At 39.8% G+C, this 14,097-nt stretch overlaps 1 protein-coding gene across 6 annotated transcripts in view; it reads right to left on the bottom strand.

Moving 5' to 3' along the window:
* The window catches only part of metap1d (methionyl aminopeptidase type 1D (mitochondrial)), a 177,607-nt gene that overhangs the window by 109,192 nt on the left and 54,318 nt on the right, over positions 1-14,097 (bottom strand). The gene's annotated exons all lie outside the window — the stretch shown is intronic.

A 14,097-nucleotide genomic window follows, 5' to 3' on the forward strand; every position in this document is an offset into this window, starting at 1 on the left:
TCCAGCTCTACACCTTGTTATCTCATTTTTCAATAAATTTGGCTTGACATTCTTGTCTGTATCACATGTACATACCTGTGTACTTACTAATGATATGTTGTGAACACTCCTGGAATCAGTTCCTTTTTCCTTCCCCTCCCTCATGCTTCACATTCTCATTCGACAAAAAGAAAAATTCAGACCTCTTTTTACTCCTTGAGAAATGTCGATGTCACACACTAACTAGGTTTGTCAGCAAGCTTATTGCTCCAGGCAGAACATAAGGATTTCTAAGTATTCTTTCCAGTTTGTTTTTGTCACTAACAGCACAGATTTTCAACTCGTGTTAAATCTAGATTTACAAGATATAGGCTTGGAGTTTTCACCACCTTGTGCTGTTTATTCCCCCCCACCCCCCCACCCAACGCACTTAGCACAAAATTGCCCAAACAAATGATAAACTGGAGGAATTTCAAGTGCAAGTTACAGCCAGAGCAAATCAAGACTCTGCTACCTTTTTCACAAATTTTAAAAATCTAGTACTTTAAGCAAGCCCTATCCATAAAGCTGGCTGCATTCCTGATCAAATGAATCACCACTGAGAGTTTCGAGTGCCTGGAAAATGTTTCAATTTAAGATGGTTCCTTGAATGCAAAGAAACTAATAGGCACATCTAAAAAGCTTTTGAACGCACTTTGTTTTTAGTTCATTAAAAACTACCCACTATATACCAAGTTAATTAGTAAGTAGCTCCATATATTTTTAAAAGTTATGTTTATTTATTAAACATCAGGTTACACAAATGTCGAGGAATAGACAGATTAAATAAAAGCTCTTTTTTGCAATAAACTTAGTTTCAGCTGTATTAGTCAAACTTCAACAAGGTTACCACTCAAAATAAATCAAGAATTTAAATCAACCAATGATTTTAAATCTATATTCTAAATGTTGGCAGATTATGCTGGTTCTTTACAAATTGTATAATCGGTAAAAGGCAAATATGTTCGAGTGGTAGCTTTAGGTGAAGAAACACATTTCTCAAAAGTATAAGAATTTTGGCCATAATTTTGGCCTCAAGCATTAAATGTGTCCAAAGCAGAAAGACTACACAAATATACTTGATCTGAAATATAGCAGAAATTGAATGATCTAAACATGTATATTTGGTGCCTATATTTATATGTTGCCAAAGCATACAAGGGGGTAAATTTTCCAAATTTTACTAAGTGTCAATTTCAGGGAGTTTCATGGAGGATTCTCTTCTGTGAGCCCTGGTGATTTTTCTTATGCAATTTCCCACTGCTTACCTCATTTACCATTGAGCAAATGAAGTATTATAGACATGGGATCAATCTTCTACTCAGGGAATTACTCTTCACAGAGTGCTGCTGTACAACTGACTGGTAAGTCCACGACTGAGAGAGGCAAAGAGGCAACCTGGTTTACTGACATGGACCTGGAAGATGTGGTGATGAAGAGGAGGGGCATCCTCTTCAGATGATGGCCCAATCCCAGCAAGTCTCGCCCACAGTAGCCACCTAGGTCAATGCACAGTCCAGGGTCTGGAGGCATGTACAGCAATGCCACAAGGTTAATGATCTTCTGCACATCCATAGGTTAAGTGCCTCCATTTTCTTTCTGCTGCCTTACACTCTCTCTTCTACTATACGCAGCTCCACCACTCTCTCTATTGCAAACAGCATCTTCCCTCGAGGGCTCTTACTCATCCCATTTCCCGAAACTAGTAAGTTTTTTGGTCCTCTTCACTTCTCACCCGTTTGGGTCTCGCCACCGTTCCTGTACCTGCACCAAAACTATGTGCCAGCCACTTTCATCTTGTTCAATTCCTCCCTTTGTCCCATTTCAGGAGAAAAATATCCACATTAGAGCTGAGTAGGGTAAGACAGGTGGTGAGGCAGCAGTGGTAGAAGGGGGGGTTCAGGGGGTTGGGGGGAACACATGACATTCCTCTGCTTACCCCCCTAAGGACAAGATCCTTGAATTAGTGGTACAGGATCAAGACCACTTGTGTGGGGATGTCAAGACCTGCATGTCCCAGAAACCAAGTTAAATTCATTGTGACATGCTACATTGATCTTCTATTGGCACCACTGTGAATGTATTCTTAAAGATGCTCAAACTTCCAACCCGTTTGCACAACCTGTTCCTTCTTTGTCTTCTGCAGGCACCAGTGGCATCCACACAACCTCTGCCCAGAAAGGGTCCACCCTTCCAGCCATCAGGTCCTCCTCCACCTCGGAGGAAGAAGCCACAGATCTCTCTGTGGATGCATTGGCAAAGATTCCCACACACGCTCCACCAGCTCAGATGCTTTCATCTCAGTGGGTACTTTAGCAAAACAAGAGTCAGGAGCCCATTCTGGCAAGCATATCACTAGCATGTTTCTGCAGTTAGCAAGAGAGAAATGCCTCAGAATGTCGGCACTCGGCAGTCAAAGACCAGGAACCTGTCCTGCCCCAGGCAGAAGACTCGATGGTGTCTGTCATTAACAACCTTGTGCAAATACATATACACAGGAGTAGCAGGCAAGTTCGTTGAAGACACTCAGTAAACTGGATCGAAGGTTGGAGCAGTCCGTCAACATTACTAGTACCATGCCTGTTTGCCTCTGATGGTGGTATTCAGCATCAATGGCAAGGCAATAGGGGGTCAAGGACCTCATTCTAGGCACCGTTACTTTTCAAAGGGTGTTGCCAGTAGGGACTCAGACACAGAAAGAACCACATAGAGACCCCACGCCCCACACAGATGTCTCCCCTCAGTACACTCGAGATGCACATATCCCCTCCATGTCCAATCCTGAAGAAGTCAAGCTGAGAAGGATGAACCTGCAATTAGGCAGGGCACCCTCACCATGTCCAGGCTATCTAGCCACAATGCCCTCAGGATCTTCCATTCAAACCTTCAAGGCCTACAGGGTCCACTACAGGCCAAGTTCCTTCCACCCCAGCTGTGGACCTGGAGACTTCAACTGAACATAATGGAGAGCATGGAAAAAGAAATCCTCCCAAGAACACACAGGTGATCAAGATGGCATTTTATTATACATAGAATACCGTAGATATATTAGCATATTAAATCATCACTGTCTGACTGTCATTGTAGATGCAGCTACAAGACTGAAGCACAGAACCTACCCATTTTTAAGCTCCACAAGAATCAGAACCCTGTCTGAAAACATGTTACCCATTTCCCTAATGCCCATCTTGACAGAGCATTCTGTCACTGTTGAATGTGGGAGCATCAGATTTTGCAAATCCTTCAGACAGTTGTTAATACTGACCTTTATTAAATAACATGATTGCCCTGATTGAACAATGGGCCGTATTTTATTTACATTTGGTTTTAATCAGGGGATGGTGTATTGGAGCCATTAACCATGGCTGCAGAGAATAGCCCTAGTCAACCATCCTTGTAAAGATTATGGTTCTTGAAACAAAGCGAGAAACTGAGAGCTATCAAGGACGTAGTCATCGTGGCAGGCTCTCAGGGTACCTGGTGCAGACTTCCAAGGTGTGGCAACGATGATTAAAAATTACTTTTACATTGACTGAATAGAACCTATTCCTATTGAATAAGTCAGCCATATTACAAAAAGGCACTCTCAACACGACCTATGTACATTCTGAAATACCCTGCTTCTGGAGAAGCCAGCTATGTTGCCAAAGCCTACCACTCAGGTTGTAAAACTGACATTGTCATGGGGAAAGAAAATGAAGTGGTGTGAGCTGGCATGAATTGCACTGGGAACAGCCATGATACATTTGTGGGTTGAGGATTGAAAGATCCTACACAGGTTGCCAGTGGATTCTCGGAAGCAGATGGTCACTTACACAGTAAGTACAATTGTCACCTTGATGGCCACTGAGGTAGAATGGCCACTCACCCCTTTATAGTACAAATTCAGCCCCAGCAGATGGCACAATTCTGTTATGGTGTCCCAGAACATCCTCATTTGGTGAAGTGAACTTCAATCGCCTTGAGAAAATGGCAGCAAAGTCAGTGAACCATTGCCTTCCGCAAACTCCTCCACAGCTTGAAGTGTCCTTCTTCCACAACTTCTTCATTGGAGGCTGTTTAGCATCTGCCAGAGGCTGCTGCTGGTCCCGGGCATTTGCTCCTCCTCAATCTCTTTGTGCCTTTGTTCAACTGCAGACACAACAACACTATTAATTGCTCTGGCTGGGTCCATTTATGGTTTCAGTGAACCTATGTGAGGAACATCAGAATTAAAAACTGTCCCTTTGTAAGGTGAGTAGTCAGCAGTCCCAGCACACACAAATAAAAGTTTATCATAGTCCTCAGTATGGGATGTGAAGGCCTCCAACAAGGAGGTCTATGGGATATCTCTATATGGATATTTGACATAGTAGGCTTTATGCAGATATATGCAACACAATTATGTCATTCAAATACATATGGTGATTTTAGGGGTGGTGGGATTACTGAAACCTTGCTCCCCACTCTTACCATCACCCAGAAAATGCAGCTTTTCATATAGGTGCATGTTCTAATATGCAGTTCAATGTGAGAGGAAAGCAGCTCCACACCCTTGTGCAGCCTATGAGATATTTGAGAATTGTTGATCACTAGTGACACTTTAAAGATTGCTTGTGATCATTTGCTTCACAGATATTACTATAATTAATCTGTAATGATCAATGACATGGTCAAAACTGCTTGAGCCCAGGATTTGTAATCTACATAGTACAGAATTTTGTGATTGCAGATGTCTTCAATCTGGAATTTATGAGTGCCTGATTAATGTAAAGGCATTGGGCAATTTATAGGCCTTACATCACCCATGAATGCAGGCCACTCCCACAGACAAAATGAAACAAATTTACTACATGCATTCCACGTATACTGACGGCCATTTCTCATGCTTATTGCACAGTTGAGAATCAAATGAAAATGGCAGGCTTTTCAGATCATACTCAAGAGAGTTACAGGGTCCACCTGTTACTTTAGGTGCAACCTTCAACCTTCATATCCCTTCCTGCATTGCAGTTCCCATTAATTCCATCAGTTTTGAATTTCCCAAAGTTCCCACTCAACCTTTTCACTGAACTGCTCATTTCCCCACTTGAGTTTGGACCCAGGCTGACTGTATAGCTAGGAATAACATCAGGAAGTAATGCCCACCTACTGAAGCCCAGGTAGTGACCACTGACGACCTCTCACCTTCCCTGCTACCCTGTTCCCTCCCATGACTTCTATTCTTCTTTCTAGAGCTGCCTTCCTTTAACAATGATTATCTCCTCTCCATTTCAACATGTTGGCTCCAATCTCCATACTTGACTTCCCATGCTTCCCCAGAGCAGCAATTCCCCACAACAACCTTTTTGACATTTAGTGCACAACCCCCAAGACTGACCATGGACCATCCCTACACCCTGGAGTGATGTGCAAGATCAGCCCTGAGGTCAGATTAGGCCCCTGTCTGATTTCTGTGCAACTCCCTGACTGATCTGCATTGATCCTCAGACTGGTTGGACTCAATCTGCAGAAGTAACTGTGACACAATCCCTAGACATTAATGTTACATCGTTGGGATAGGATATTGGAAATCAAGCTTCGTTATTCCCAGAGTCATCACAAAAGTTAAAGATTTTTTTAAAAATGCACAGAATTCCCAAATTTACTTGTCTTTTAAGTTGACAGGAGTACTGACCAGGTTTTCGTACCTAACGAGAATTATTCTATATTACAAATAAATAGGTTCTAATTCTAGAGAAAACAAATATGAATCACCAATAACTCTAGTGGTTAAAACTCCGACCCACTTTGAAACTTCTCCCCACCTTATCCACATATTGCAGACACAAAAGGTGGTATGATGAATGGAAAGACTGGGAAGGTAGTTCAGGGGTTCCTGTTCAAAAGGTTTGCTCAGAGGATCCTTGAGCTGAACAGAATGCTGCTTCTTAATCTTTTTTCTCTGGATACTTCCACTTGTTTGTGGGTGACTGGTTCACATGTGTAAAGGGCTCTGACTTATCAATTAAAAATCACAGTTTATAGCAACTGACCAGAGGAAATAAACAGGCTATCTTAAGGTTTCAGGTGCTTTTTACTGCAGAGCTGAAACATAGTCTCTTCTTTTTTGGATGTCCAATTGGTTCTGCACCAAACATTTACACCCCAAGCTGTTCAGCTACCTGGGCACCAATCTCATAGATGTTGGAAGGCAAGAGGCCTTTGTCATCAATAACTCATTTCTGGACTAGTAATCAGCCAAATCTCCTTTCGCATTTAGTCCCCTGGCTCTAGCTCATCTGTAACCAGGCTTCCACTTACTGCTTAAACAACCAACTGTGTAAACAACACTTATCATGAGTTTTGGGTACTTGCTTTGCACAAGTATGGCAACACTTTAACAATCCTTCACTTTTAAAATTGTTCTTTTCCCATTTCCGTCCACAATCAAAATGTATAAAATTAAGAAAGATTTTACAGTAAGGAGACAGATCTCTGGATCCTGATCATACCAAGTGCCCAATTGTTAGTGGCCAATCAACTGGACTTTGATCAGGATTGAATGACTGTGGGAGGTCTGCCTGACTAAAAACAGTTCTCTTTGACCGGACTAAGGACTATTCCCATTGGACTTTTAGATATGGCCAATGGCGGAAGCACATAAGACCAAATAAGGCAGAAGCAAAAATATACTATTCAGCCCATTGAGTCTGCTCTTCTGTTCAAGGAAGTTATGATTCTGATAATCCACAACACCACTTTCCTGTCTTTTATCTTGACTCCCTTACAGATTAAAAATCTGTCTATCTCAGCCTTGAATATTCTTAATGACCCAGCCTTGACAGTCATCTTCAGTAAAGAATTCCATAGATTCACTGCCTCGTCAGAGAGGTAATCCCTCAACTCTGTCCTAAATAACTGACCCTTTATTCTGTGATTATGCATTCTGCGCCTAGACTTTCACAAATGGGGAGATAACCTTTTCACATCTACTGGTAAGTCCCCTAAGAATCTTGTAAGTTTCAATAGGTCACCTCTGGAATTCACTGCCTGAAAAGATGGTAGAAGCAGGAATTAAGACAACAATGATTATTTAGATGAACACTTGAAATGTCAATGCACACAAGGATGCGCACCAACTGCTGGGAATGAGATTACAGTAGCGCTGTAGGAGTGGCACAGGCACAGTGGGTTGAGGGGCAAGTTTCTGTTGTGTAATACACTGTGAGTCCACAACTTGGAGCAACTCTAATGCAGCTACAGTTGTATCCAGTGTGTTTTCTTAAATAAAATGATGCTACTTTCAGTTCCAGGAAGAATGTCTCGCCATTGTCTTTGCTTGCGTACATTCTTATCAATATTCACTTGGAACAGACAAAGTGACCATTGTGATGTAGATGTGCGATTTATATACACTAATAACGTTTGTTTTTTAAACAGGTGAATTTCAAACTAATGGTGGATGTGTCTTGGTCTACTACTTTGGTGATGAGGTTTAAAAATTAATTAAGTCAGTCTTTGCAGAACCATTATTTTAAACCAGTATATGCCTTCTGGAGTGTTAATGGAAGTTTGCCTTTATTATGGGAGTTTGCTGCTAGACAAATAAAACATTAAGCCATTAGATTAGCAGAAGCTAAGATGAGCAAATGTTCTTAAAAATTTAGCTCAAAATCTTTTGAGCAGTTTGAAGAAGACCTGACTGAAGCCAGATGCAATTATGGTTTCTCTTTGCAAAGAAGATTGTTCAGAACAGTTAAGGAAATAAATTAGGCTGGTGAAACAGTTAACTTTTGAAATTTCCAAGAACATTTGGTTAGAACTCTGCAAATTATTAAAAGACTAATGAAGTCTAATTTTTCAGTTGTGTGAGGATTCAAGAAATAGGTTTTGTAGTCTCAGGACAAAACTGAGAAGAAATAGTTCAGTCAAACATTCAAATTTGATAGAGAAGGAACTTCTATGGATTTTGATTAAATGTTAACTGATAATGTTGGGGCGTAAACATGATTTTGTTTTGCCTTGTGTTTTGAAATCCTCCAAACTTTCAAGCTATTTAAATAGCTTTTTTAATGTAATAAACTTTGGCTTACTGTTAAAACCAAATCTGCAGCATTACATGCTTCTGTTTCAGGAAAAGACCAACACATTACTTTTTTGAAAGATTGATCTATCAAGCTAGATTTTATCTAGAATCTGACTTGTTCAGTCGTAGCATCCGCTGCGATCATAACACTGTGGAGTTCCACACACAAGTTACTTCAAAGCATTTTCCTCAGGCCACTACTATCTCCTTCATAGCGTCTTGCAAAGAATGTTACTCCAATTAGAGCGATATCATCTGGACACGGCACTTTGGCAACAGATATGCACATTGTTGGCATGTCTTCGAGAGCTGCACACCCCATGAAAAACCAGAGAATGCTATTACAGAGTGTGAAATTTCCCCGATGCAACAAGCAGCAGCAGCTCAACATGCTTTAGAAACTATCAATCCACAGAGACATTGAATCTAACAGTCAAGCACCTTATTCAAAATCAAGTGATCTGACCAACAAGATGCAACTCTCCAAATGTTGGAAGTAGTAGTGATAAAAGGATGGCCCCAAAAATCAATGCCACTCCTTTGGTCACAAGCACTTTGAACATACAGAGATGAACTGACAGCCTAAGATGGCATAGTTAAGTAAGGAATTTGAGTAATTAGGCTTAAGGAACTGACAGGAGGAATGTTAAAGCACATCTCTGCAAATTGAGTCAATTCTGAGGAAGGCAAGAAATGTACTCTACTGGCCAAACATGAGCAATGAAATCAAGGACTGCAGCAGCCAGTACATTGCTTAAAATAAATAAAAAGGGTGATGAAGGTTCATGCTATGCTATTAGTATTGTTTGGAAAACTAGGTTCTAAAGTGCAAGAACCATGCAAAGCTTTAAGGCTGTTTTGTTCATCTGTGTTGTGTTCATTAAAGATGGATGGACAGAGTTTTAGTTTCATTTTGGAATTTTGTGAGTGGCTAAGGGATGTTTGAAGTTGTGCTTAAATAATTCTAAATGGGATCTTTAACACACTTGAAGGTGAGTAGTTCAGTGTGAGGGTAAATCAGAAAGGAAAGAAAACTGCTACTGCCTATTGAGTCTGGTATCACAGAAAGTTAGGCCATCCGGAAGGTCAGGCAACGTGTGCAGGTTCATTCAGAGCAAAAAGATATTGTGAGCCCAGCAATCTCTTAAACAGTCAGGACCAGGGACAAAGTCCTAAGTGGATTGAAAAAAAACTCCAGAAGGAGAAAATTGCTAGAAGCTTAAGGTATAGAAAAGACATACGTTTTTTTGAAAGTGTTTAGAATTCAGTCAGAAGAAACTTCTAGACACCAAATAAAGTTATGTCAATTTAACAAAGAATGTTAAAATGGAGATGGAGTGATCTTTCAATGAGGTTTGAGTATCTGTAAGGTTGTTGTTGATGACAGTAATAGGATCGAATCTTTATTTCTTCTATTTTAATTAAAAACTGCTTCAAATGTTTCTTACACAGTTGATTTTTTTTCCTTTTGTGTGCAATAAATTTTTATATAGCTTGCATAAAAATACATTGTCAGCTTCATGTGAATATGTTCAGTGACTGACAATGGTAAACGAATCACAAAAATAAAACTAATAGTCTATCAAGTTAGGTTACAGTCTGGCACTTGACTTGTCCAGTAATACCATCAGCTGGGATCACAACACAAGTTTAGAAAGCTAGGGAGCAACTGACGACCAATGACAGTCCAGACAGACCATAGCTGAAGCATGCTTGAGAACCCTTCCCTCTTGTGGGAAATGATGATCTTGTCAGTGGAGACTATTATTCTGACTACTCGGAGGTAAACCAGCTGACTTCAAAGACTACCAGTGAAATTGCAGAATTCCTGAAAATACACTTCAGTCATCTCAGCATTCCCAACATTATGTCAAGTGACAATGGCCCTTGGTACATGAAATCAAGCAAATTTAGCACGGATGCATACAAAGCAACCTTCAAGTAGAGAAACACACTTATCAATGGGATGGAAAGGAGCCTAGTTCAAAGACTTCTTAATTCATTTGTGGGATGTGGGCATTGCTGGCTGGCCAGCATTTATTGCCTAAGCCCTAGTTGCCCCGGAGGTGGTGGTGGTGAGCTGCCTACTTGAACTGATGTCTCACCACACCAAACTATAATACGAACACAAAAAAAACTACTCAAACCAGAAGTCACAATTGGCATGAGTGACAAAATCAAGTAGAAACTGCAGTAGAAACACATGTAAATCTATGGAGTGAATTTTTATTTGCAGGTACATTCTATTTTGTTCTAAAAACACACAACTTATAGAGAGTCAGTTCAATGTGGCGTTTTATTAATTCCTACTTTAGAAATAAAACCTGTCTGACTCCAAACCAAAACACAAACAGATTCTAAACAAGGCCTCTCACCTATCACGTATTGTCTGACCTAAAATGTCACCTCTTCTTTACAATGATAAAATTTTTAGTTCTCTTAGGGCAGTGACTTGAAAGGAATTTGGTGATTTATATATACATATTAATTAATTAAAACCTTTGAACTGATTAAAGATTTAACAGCATGTTAGGTTTGTTTAATGCATCCTCATCAGTGGTGTGACACTTTGATCTTTTATTCACAAATTCTGTGTCTGATACCACTTCACTAACACCTGAAGAAGGAGCAAGGCTCAAAAAGCTTGTGTTTTCAAATAAACTTGTTGGACTATAACCTGGTTTCGTGTGGTTTCTGACCTTGTCCTGATCTTACATAACGGACATAAATAAACAGATAAATCGTCGCAATCACAAGCATGTATACACAGCTGGAGAATTTGTTCTTCAATAGCAGGTGGCCTGTCAGGAAGATGTGAGCTCATCATCTGCACAGACCACATCTCAACCATCAGTCCCAGGGGTCCAGGGACCCCATCAAAAATAAACTTAACAACAGATACCATGGCAAATGACACTGTGCCAATGCTCTTCCTGGCTTGCTGTGGTAATGCAACATCTACCATGAGATAACGACTGGGGACCTCCATCCTGCAGCCAGTTTCAATAATGACTCAGTACAGGCAACATGGCACTGCATTCAAAATCTAACAGACACTTTGGTAATGATCATGCAGGGTCATAAAGAAATGAGCCCGTGTTATAGCCATCCTAAAGAAATGGGTGAAAGTGAAGAAATTAGCAGTAGCATGGCCTGACCGATGTTAAAAACATGGACAGGTTAAGATGGCTAACAAGCAACAGTGCAGCCTGATTTGTTTCACAGTGTCATTTATGGCTTTAGTCAGATCTTTCTTGTTGCTCTATGCAAAGAACTTACCATACCATAAGGAAGCGTGGAAACCAGAAAAGATAAGTGAGCGATCAGTTACTGCACAGGGATAGTTTGAGAGAACAGGAGGAATGTTTGATGAACTGAGGGCTAAACAGGAGAATGTCTACAAAAGAGACTAGGGATTGGGGTGAACTGAAGAGGATTAATTAGGAACAGGGATGGGAAGATTGATGGAGAAAATATCAGGCTTGGAAATTGCAAAGATGGTCTCAATTTCAGGGACAAAAAAAATCCTTAAATTCCTCATGCTCAGCTCTATAAGTGAGAGGGGAGATCATAAGTTTGAAGATTTTGTCCATGTTAGGGAAAATGAACCAGGAGTTGGTCTTACCTTAAAATAATCCTGGAACATTGGGATGTTAGAAGATCCTTGGGACATTTGAATCCATAGAAGCTGTTATGTAAATAAAAGTTTACCTTGTGTGAATAAGAGATGTAGCTTACATCGAGTAAGAGATTTTGCTGATTTTTGCTATCCAGTAAAACCAGATCTGGTCATTATAATCAACTGCAGATTAACCATTTTGAAGGGATTATGCAATGTTGATTATCATGAAGTTATTTCACGCATCAGTTAAATAAGCTTTTGTCCCTCAACAATTTCTTGAGCACAATGTGTAAATTTGTAAAATTTCCAATCAGATTTGACATCAACATTCCTTCAACAACACATTCGAAGATCTACAAGTGTAGGGTTAGATAAAAAAGAATACATCACGGTTGAGATAAGAATGTGTATGCTAACAAAAAGTTTCATTTTCTTTGCAAATAAAAATGTGATTTTTCCTTCCTGGTTGTTGCTGCTTTCTCACTTGCTCATCATGTGTGAACCCCATTGAGCTTTACGTTGTAAAATTAGTCTCTGTGCTCCATTTGGTAGAGTCAAGAATTATTATTCTAAAACAATCAACTGCACCAAAGAAAATACCCAAAGATGAGAGTATGAATAGATAGAGGTGTGAACACAGATGCGGCAAACAGCACGGGACAAGCATTGACTACTAGGCAGCAGGATAGAAGTACTGGCTTTCCATTCTTGTGGCATGATCTTTTGGCCTCATGCTTGCCAGTGTCATCTTCCTCTAACATTAGCAACAGACCTGGGTTTGGCCAATCTTTTCTGGGTTACCTACTTTGGACATTAAATCACTTGTGCATATAATTTTGTCTCTGGATAATACAGATAATATGGGGGATACAAGATTACGCACACTAACCTACTCTCTGTATTGTCATTTTCATCATTTGACTTAAACTGAAGTGAAATTTAGGACAGATGAATAAGAAGTGACTAATCTGATATCACCTATTTTCTTTTATATGATTGTAAAAGCTCAAAATTAGTTGTCAACACAGTGCCCACCTTATGTGCCTTTGGTCACTTCTGGGCTACCTGACTGCTCTTTGCCATTGGGAAACTGCCTGTAGCTCTTTTTGAAATATTCGACACACTTTTATCCAGTAAGAGTTTACTCAGCCAACGAGTGCTTTAGAAAATAACGAGTCAATTTCCAACAGCAAACAACAGCCCATGAGCCCTGGGATGCTCAAACAGAAGAAGGAAAAGGAAGACGCGAAGACTGGAGAAATATTATTGGAAGGTAAGGGTAAAGAATGGATGGAGTAAGAAAGGAAATGCTGATGAGAAGACAAAGAGTAGGCTTGAAGGAGAAAAGGGAATACAGGCAAAAAGGGATCAGAAATAAATGTGAACAGCAAATAGAGAAGAACTCAGTGAATAAAAACTGAAGGAACTGCAGATGCTGTCAATCAGGAAAAAATAGAAGTTGCTGGAAAAGCTCAGCAGGTCTGGCAGCATCTGAGAAGAAAAAAATCAGAGTTAAAGTTTCGGGTACGGTGACCCTTAGTTCCGAGGAAGGGTCACCGGACACGAAATGTTAACTTTTTTTTTCTTCACAGATGCTGCCAGAAGAACTGAGAGAATACAGTGATAAGTAATCATAAACAGAAACAAGGATTAATTTAATTGCAGCTGGTAGGCATAATGGAAATCAAACATTGTTCTAAAAAGTAAATGTGGCACCTGCAGGAATTCTGTGTTACATGCAAGATTTTCAGCCAATTTATTTCCAATTAACTGGGCAGATCTAAACTCACTGCACTAAAATTGCACCTCCTCCAATTGAGTACTTTCACTCCAAATTGCTCCTTGTCCTTCTTCCAGGCCTAACCTATACTATTATGGCTTAGATGGAAGGAGTGTACTGTCACTCTAGTTACACTACTCCATAGATTGCAACATAAAATATCCCAAAATGGTCAATCATATGCTTTCTCTGTATTAGACTTTGAATAAAAATGTGTCTAACAAGTTTCTTCAATAAATACAAAATTTTTGATTTATTATAAAACAAAATCCATTCGATGAAGAAACAGAATTGGTTAACAGAAAATTTTCCATATGAAAATAAATGTTTACCCCTTTAAATAACTCAAACCACACAGACAAAAACACATACGCACACACTTTAGGTAAAGAAGTTTAAAAAAAGCATGACGTTAACATAGTGTCTGCATCACCTTGATCAGGCATAAGACATAACGCTCATCAACAAGCTTCATTAATATGCTAATTCCACAATCTCAATTCTCATATTTGCACACCATATTCATGCGTATTTTAGCCTTTTTACGCATTTATTAGTAAAATGGTAAAATATAAAGCAAAATTCAAAAGCATATGGTGATTGCTGTGAATATGTTACTCTTTTAGGTAA

Source organism: Rhincodon typus, chromosome 7 (genome assembly GCF_021869965.1).
Source record: "Rhincodon typus isolate 14 chromosome 7, sRhiTyp1.1, whole genome shotgun sequence".
Classification (NCBI taxonomy): Eukaryota; Metazoa; Chordata; class Chondrichthyes; order Orectolobiformes; family Rhincodontidae; genus Rhincodon; species Rhincodon typus.